Source organism: Helianthus annuus, chromosome 5, assembly GCF_002127325.2.
Source record: "Helianthus annuus cultivar XRQ/B chromosome 5, HanXRQr2.0-SUNRISE, whole genome shotgun sequence".
NCBI classification, from domain to species: domain Eukaryota; kingdom Viridiplantae; phylum Streptophyta; class Magnoliopsida; order Asterales; family Asteraceae; genus Helianthus; species Helianthus annuus.
The window spans coordinates 8610118-8618327 of NC_035437.2; the positions used below are offsets into that span (position 1 = coordinate 8610118).

The 8210-nt window shown below is 39.8% G+C and overlaps 1 non-coding gene across 1 annotated transcript; it reads right to left on the reverse strand.

The window, feature by feature from the left end:
• Nucleotides 1–7416: 7416 nt before the first annotated feature.
• Nucleotides 7417–7523, reverse strand: LOC118492850. The gene has a single exon (XR_004894851.1). It is a non-coding gene; the product is annotated as a small nucleolar RNA R71 (small nucleolar RNA).
• Between the last annotated feature and the right edge of the window lie 687 nt (nt 7524–8210).

The following is an 8210-nucleotide window of genomic DNA, read 5'->3' on the forward strand; positions in this document are numbered from 1 at the left end:
ATTACAAAGACTTAATCCCTGTAATTATAACTTTGAAAGGTGTTTTGGGAAAACAATTTGATAAAAAGAAAATGACTCACATTGCAAGTTTAGACTGACAGAGTTTGCCTACTGATTAAGCCTGGTAAACTAGTTAAATAATGCAAACGAAACTAGGTTAGTAACTTAATACAACATTTACGATAACTCACGAAATCAAAACCCTCACGATGAATGACAAAGTATAGCCTGAATTCAAGCCGCACTTAAACATCTATCGGATCAGTTTCAATCGATCGGACATTGTATCGTAGCAGTGATCGAGTTATTACCCTGTTATACGTAGCAACGTTTCGACACTTAAACACACAATTTTGAGCAGATTTTGATATTTTTGAAAGGATTTTACGAGCACAGATGAACTGCCCATGCACGAACTATTTATAGCTGAAAATTGAGTTCATCGCGGCCCACGTAAACCTGAAGGGATATCCTTCGCGGCCCGCGAGGGCCACCCTAGCTACGGCTAAGGCTGCCGTGTCACCCCCTAGACCTGCCACGTGTGCGACACGTGGCCCTAAAGCTTATCCGGAGATTTGCATGGCTGTCGCGCCCCGCAATGTCTCTCTTCGAATCTTTTGCGGCCCGCGAGCGATCCCTAAAATCTGATTTTCTTGATTTTTAATAAAAGTTAGGATTTTAGGGGTCCGGGCTTGCACTTACGGGGCATTTTAGGACATTTTTATGCAGGTCCTTACTGGTCCACCTCCCTAGCAAGTTTCATTGCATCAGATTGGTTGGCTGGAGAAATTGCCAGTATAATGGAGTTGGGCTGAACAAAATCAAGTAATTAGTATATGTAAATAACTAAGAAATGGCTGAAATGTTACAACATGGTGATGCTAGGAAGGTCACATGTCATTAAGTGTTTTAACAAAATGACATGTCATTAAGTGTTTTAACAAAACAATCATTATAATATACCTTCTCAACGTAAGTTCGAACCATCTTTTCAATGTCTTCAACTATAGATTCAGGTTGTCTCTCATTATATCAGACTCAGATATCCAAACAATAAGGAGAAAGGTGGAGAAAAGTACCAAATGCAACTTTGGTCAATCCTGGTAAATCGATTAAAGTTAAGTTGACAACTGGAAGAATAAGAAAATCATGATATGATGTAAGCATTGTATGAGAAATAAAGAACAAGAGCAGCTATTACTTTTAATATTGCAGTCACTACAAACATACCGTTGGGGGAATAGATGCTGAGATGGATTGGAATTGGAGATGTTTGTTTAGACTTCCCTGTGATTCTGTCTGTTTCATCTTGAATCTCTAGCTTGGTATGCCTGATGATGTGCGTAAGTGTGTATATATTTTAGATGTATATTTTAAGCCCTTTTTACACTTTTAGCCAAGTTTTAAATTTATAAAACACGATATTCACTAACACTAAACACACATATGGGCAAATGCACCCATCGTGGACGCAGTATAGTGTTGGTAAGATACCGAGGTCGTCTAAGGAGACAAGAGCTTTTAGTACTGGTTTATCCTCAACGTCTAATCAAATCAAAATGTTAGAAAAGATTTTTAAACTAAGAAAATAAAAACTAACTAAATGCTGAAAAATAAAATAAAAATAAAAACAGATAGACAAGATGAATCACTTGGATCCGACTCGTGTATTAGTATAACCTTTGATTATTTTCGCACTTTTGCACTTGTTTAAGAGATTATCTTAGTTATTGTAGTAGGCCCCTCTTTTGAAGGCGACGTTACCCTCAACCCAGTAGTTTAAGTCAGCAAGGATACAATCCTAAAGGGTCGGATTATTGAAAGATAATGAATTAAGTTATTAATGCAAATTATGGTAGGCCTCTCTTTTGGAGGTGACGTTACCCTCGACTAAGTAGTCTGAGTCAGCAGGGATACAGTCCTAAATAGCCGGGTTATAGTATTAATAGTAGTTAACTTATGAGGGGGTCAAAGAGTTTGGATCCCCGCCATCCAATACCTATGGGTATTGAAGGAGATCCTACTAAATTTGACCCAGGTCCCTTGCAGGACCTCTAAACGCTGAACAAGGGCAAGACCCTTACCAAACCGTTCCCTTAACCCCCGACCAGGTAGCCAACATACCTCCATATAGACCGTGGAGATATGAATGGTGAAAATCTTTTATTTTATATAGACAGTAAAATAATGCCAAGATACCACGGACAAACGATAAGGAAGAATCACCTTCAACATAAGCAACTAGTTATTAAAGTCATTAATACAAAACCAAATAAAAAGTGCAAAAGATTGAAAATAAAAAGTATTATACTAAACACTTGTCTTCACCAAGTGATGTAAGAGACTTAGGCAAACATGGCCTTGATTGTCAAGAACTCTTACGATCAATCTTGGATCCCGAGACGACTCTCACACTCTATGATGGACAATGGATGATGGTGGTGGATGATGGTGTTGTGATGGTGGTGGGTGGTGGATCAAGTGTGAGAGAGGTGGTGTGCCAAGGGATGAGTTGCAATGAAACCAAGCACTCCTATTTATAGGCTGAACAGAAGGCTGGGCACGACCCTGTGTCCGCTGGGCACGGCCCCGTGGTGGGCAATAGAAGCTTCTATAGGTTTGTCTTTTCTGCTGCTTCTTGGGCACGGCCCCGTGCTGGCTGAGCACGGGGCGTGTTCAGTCTTCTGCCTTCTCTGTTTTGCTTGGGAGGATGCTGTTGAGGGGTCTGGCAATCCACTTATGTTCCTTTTCTTGTATTTATGTTAGATTTAGTTGTCTTTTTGCTTCTTTTGTTAATTTGAGCTCATTTAATCCTGAAAATACAAAAGGAAGACAAAAACACTCTTTTTCCAACATTAGTACTTAAAAGGGTTAGTTTTATGCCTCATTTGATGTAATTTATATGTTGCATTTTACACGCATCACCTGAACAACCACCCCATAAGAATCATAAAAACTTGACCGCCTATTTAGAACAACAGAGAATTAATTACCTGTTTGCGTTCTCTAGACCTTGCAGCCGACTCGCGATTCTTACTGTAGGCATGAATACGAGAGCTGATACATTATCAGTAATTCATTTAAAACAAATAACCAGTCAAATGAGAACAAATAACCAGTACTTGATAGAAACAAAACTAATAGCATATTTACAAGATTGAAATATCAAATCAAATGAAAAGAATAAGAGATAACGGTGAGATTTTGGTAACAAAGAGATTGATGATAGCTTGCCCTAATTTCTAAAACAACTGATTGAATACTGCAAGTGAACAATGAAAATCAGATAAAATCTTAATAATGGCACAATTAATTATGACCGGAAAATGAAAAACCCTTACCATGAAGATCATTAAGCAGAGATTAACAGAGTTGACCGAGCACAATCATCGGCGATCAAACATAATAATACAAATGTTGAAGAAAAATGAATGATCATGAAATTAAACATACAAATGTTGAAGGAATTTCCCTGGTTAGAAAGTTCTGATCATCTAAACCGACGACAAGAGTCGAAGCCCCAATTGGCGACCCCAAATCTGCAATCCTTCCACCTGAGAGAAAGAAGCCCCATCACCTTCCGTAACAACAATCTCTATATTGGCATATAAAGGTTTTAACTTTCAATTACACATTACACAACTGAGAGAAAGAAATCAGAAGGGAAGAAATCGGTTGGGGCAGGGGGTGAAATCCCTAGACTCTGTACCCGTTGATGACTCTTGAAGGACAAAAGATTCATTTACATGCCTTTATTTTAGGGTTCTTTAGAATTCCATGTGAAATTCCAATGTTAACCCTCTAGTGTCTAAAAATTTTGAAGAACTTGCAATTTTACATGCTTTAAGAACTTTGTACATGCTGCTTTAGAATTGATACGCGTGGCAAAATTACCAACTTGTACATCAGATTTCCTTTATATAGTATATTATCTATAATACTATATAAAGGAAATCTGATGTACAAAAATGTAATTTGTCACGCGTATCAATTGTAAAGCAGCATGTACAAGTGTTTAAAGCCATTTGAGAGGGGGTAATTTTGTAAGTTCTTCAAACTTTTAAGACACTACAGGGTTAAAATTGGGATTTCACATGGAATGAACCCTAATATAATAACACGTGAATGCTTCAGTTAGTTCGATTCAATTCCTTCAGGGGAGAATTCCAAAGATCTTCGTCTTTGTTTTTCTCTTCTCAAAACCACCCATTGCCTCCATACGCGCCCTTCCTCACGAATAATCTGACCCTTCATTCTAGTCTCAAAGAAGGGATCCAGAGGAGATGATGACAATGATTTAACGGCGATTGAGGATCAAACAGTGGCGACGATGGTTTCAAGGCTGTGGTCGTTTATCCTATTTGTGCATTTTGGGTTTGTGTTTTAGAATATGGGAATTGATTATCTTTTTATGTGTGTGTAAATATTCTATAGTATTTACTTATTTCTTTGCAGACCATTGAAATCAAGTACAAATCAGTGATCCAAACCACGACTATAGATCGAAAAATCAAGCCAAGACGGAATCAGAGGGAACATACATGTATGTTGTTGTTTGCTTTAATTTGTACAGAAAAAATGCCGTCTGCTGTAAGGAAAGAACCCTACACGAAGATATGTTAATCAAAAGAACCCTAAATTATTTGTACATCGTATGAAAAATAACCCTTACCCTAGAGTAAGATATGTTTATCAATGTGTATGGATTTAACTACTTTTGTATGATAGATTATATGTATGTAACGTGTAACATTTGACCTTAATTAGACACTCACAAAGCTGATTGTTACAGTTTTTATGTGTGTATGTTTATGTATTGGCAGGATAGAAGGATGATGTGTGTAAAATGCAACATATAAATCACATCAATTAAGGCATAAAACTAACCCTTTTTAAGTACTAATGTTGGAAAAAGAGTGTTTTTGTCTTCCTTTTGTATTTTCAGGATGAAATGAGCTCAAAATCACAAAAGAAGCAAAAAGACAACTAATTCTACCATAAATACAAGAAAAGGAACAAAAGTGGACTGCCCGGACCCTCAACGGCACCTCCCAAGGCAAAGGAGAAGAAACAGAGTCTGAACACGCCCCGTGTCCAGCGAACACGGGGGCGTGCCCAGTAAGCAGCAGAAAAGACAAACCAGTAGAAGCTTCCATTGCCCACCACGGGGCCGTGTCCAGCGAGCACGGGGGCGTGGTGAAAGTACAGCAGGCGCATTAATTGTAATTCGCAATTACAATTAATGAAGTGAGAGAATGTCAGACGGGCACGGGGCCGTGTCCAGCGGACACGGGGCCGTGTCCAGCCTTCTGTTCAGCCTATAAATAGAGGAGCTTGGCTTCATTCTCTCTCATCCCTTGGCACACCACCTCTCCCACACTTCATCCACCACCCACCACCACCATAACACCATCATCCACCACCATCATCAATTGTCCATCGTAGAGTGTGTGAGTCGTCTCGGGATCCAAGATTGATCGTAAGAGTTCTTGACAATCAAGGCCATGTTTGCCTAAGTCTCTTACATCACTTGGTGAAGACAAGTGTTTAGTATAATACTTTTTATTTTTAATCTTTTGCACTTTTTATTTGGTTTTGTATTAATGACTTTAATAACTAGTTACTTATGTTGAAGGTGATCTTTCCTTATCGTTTGTCCGTGGTGTCTTGGCATTATTTTACTGTCTATATAAAATAAAAGATTTTCACCATTCATATCTCCACGGTCTATATGGAGGTATGTTGGCTACCTGGTCGGGGGTTAAGGGAACGGTTTGGTAAGGGTCTTGCCCTTGTTCAGCGTTTAGAGGTCCTGCTTGGGACCTGGGTCAAATTTAGTAGGATCTCCTTCAATGCCCATAGGTGTTGGATGGCGGGGATCCAAACTCTTTGACCCCCTCATAAGTTAACTACTATTAATACTATAACCCGGCTATTTAGGACTGTATCCCTGCTGACTCAGACTACTTAGCCGAGGGTAACGTCACCGCCAAAAGCGGGGCCTACCACAATTTGCATTAATAACTTAATTCATTATCTTTCAATAATCCGACCCTTTAGGATTGTATCCTTGCTGACTCAAACTACTGGGTTGAGGGTAACGTCGCCTTCAAAAGAGGGGCCTACTACAATAACTAAGATAATCTCTTAAACAAGTGCAAAAGTGCGAAAATAATCAAAGGTTATACTAATACACGTGTCGGATCCAAGTGATTCATCTTGTCTATCTGTTTTTATTTTATTTTTCAGCATTTAGTTAGTTTTTATTTTTCTTAGTTTAAAACATTTTTTTCTCACTTTTTGATTTGATTAGACGTTGAGGATAAACCGGTATTAAAAGCTCTTGTGTCCTTGGACGACCTCGGTATCTTACCAACACTATACTACGTCCACGATGGGTGCACTTGCCCATATGTGTGTTTAGTGTTAGTGAATATCGTGTTTTATAAATTTAAAACTTGGCTAAAAGTGTAAAAAGGGGCTTAAATATACATCAAAATTATATTACACTACACGCACATTAAGTTTTTGGCGCCGTTGCCGGGGACACAAGGATTTTAAGAAAGTTAGGAATCAACGGCCTAATCATATTTTTATTTTTCTTTAATTTTTTAGGATTTTTTTTTTAGATTTTCAGCTTCTGCAGAGCTCAGCACGGGGCCGTGCCTGGTCGGACACGGGCCGTGCTCAGCAACGTTACTGGCAGTTTTTGTTTTTCAAGTTACAGAAGGCTGACCACGGGGCCGTGCCGGTGCAACACGGGGCCGTGTCCAACTTCCAGTAACTGGGATCTGAAAAACAATCACTGTAATTCCGACCACGGGGCCGTGTTCGCTCAACACGGGGCCGTGGTGAACCTTCTGACCAACTTCTTTTCTGTTTTTATTGCAGGACTTGGAACCCGACGCCATCCTCACGTAGTGTATGAGCTCCAGTTCCAATAAAGACATAAAGGAACCGCTAGAAGAACCCGAACGCTTTCTCAGAAAAAGGTTAAAAGCCAAAAACCAAGAGAAGGTTTCGGGTGATCCACCCCCAATGGCGGACCAACGTACCCTTATGGATTATCTACAGCCCACCGTAGGTAATCTAGGCGCCGCTATCAATGCTCCGAATGTCGAAGCCAATAACTTCGAACTTCGACCGCATTTGATACAAATGCTCCAAAACTCCGCAACCTTCCACGGGCTTGCGGACAAGGATCCTCATCTACATATAACTAATTTCTTAGAAATATGTGATACCTTTCGGATCAATGGAGCATCAAACGACGCCATCCGCCTCCGTATGTTTCCATTCTCACTAAAAGACCGAGCGAAAGCTTGGCTCAACACCCTCCCAGCTGGATCGGTAAACACCTGGGATGAACTAGCCCAAAAATTTCTATATAAGTATTTCCCTCCTGCTAAAACTGCTAAATTAATGGCTGAAATTAATACATACTCACAAGAGGACGGGGAATCCTTATATGAAACTTGGGAAAGGTTCAAGGAGCTATTACGCAAGTGTCCCCATCACGGCCTCGCAATATGGCAACAAGTATCCACTTTCTACAATGGATTGTTGCCACACACTAGGCAGACACTTGATTCTAGCTCCGGGGGACTTTTAGTTAATCGACGCCCACACGAAATATATAATCAGATTGAGGAAATTGCTCAAACCAATTTTCAATGGCACACTCCCCGGGGAAATAAGTCTATCGCCCCGGGCGCCCATAAGGTCGACGAAAGCACTTCTTTACAAGCCCAAATCGAGGCCCTTTCTTCAAAAATAAAAAAATTAGAAATGACAAAAACAGTCTCGGTTATGGCTTGTGAAGGGTGTGGTGGGTCACATGAAAATTGGAGTTGCATGAAAGAAACGGACGATCAACAAGAAATGGTAAACTACATTGATAATAGACCTAGGCCGTCGGGTCCTCCAACGGGAACTTACAACCAAGGATGGCGAAACCACCCAAACCTTGGTTGGAGGGAAACCGGCAATAGTAGTAACCAACAAACCCAACGAACAAACTTTCAGCAATCAAGAAATGAGTCACAAAATTTCACTCAACAACAAGGTGGACGAGAAAGGCTCGAAGATACTATATCTCGCCTCGTCTCTGACACTGATAAGAAAAACTCGGAAAGATTTCTACAATTAGAATCTAATTTTAGGAATCAACAAGCTAGCATTCAAAACATAGAAAAACAAATAAATCAACT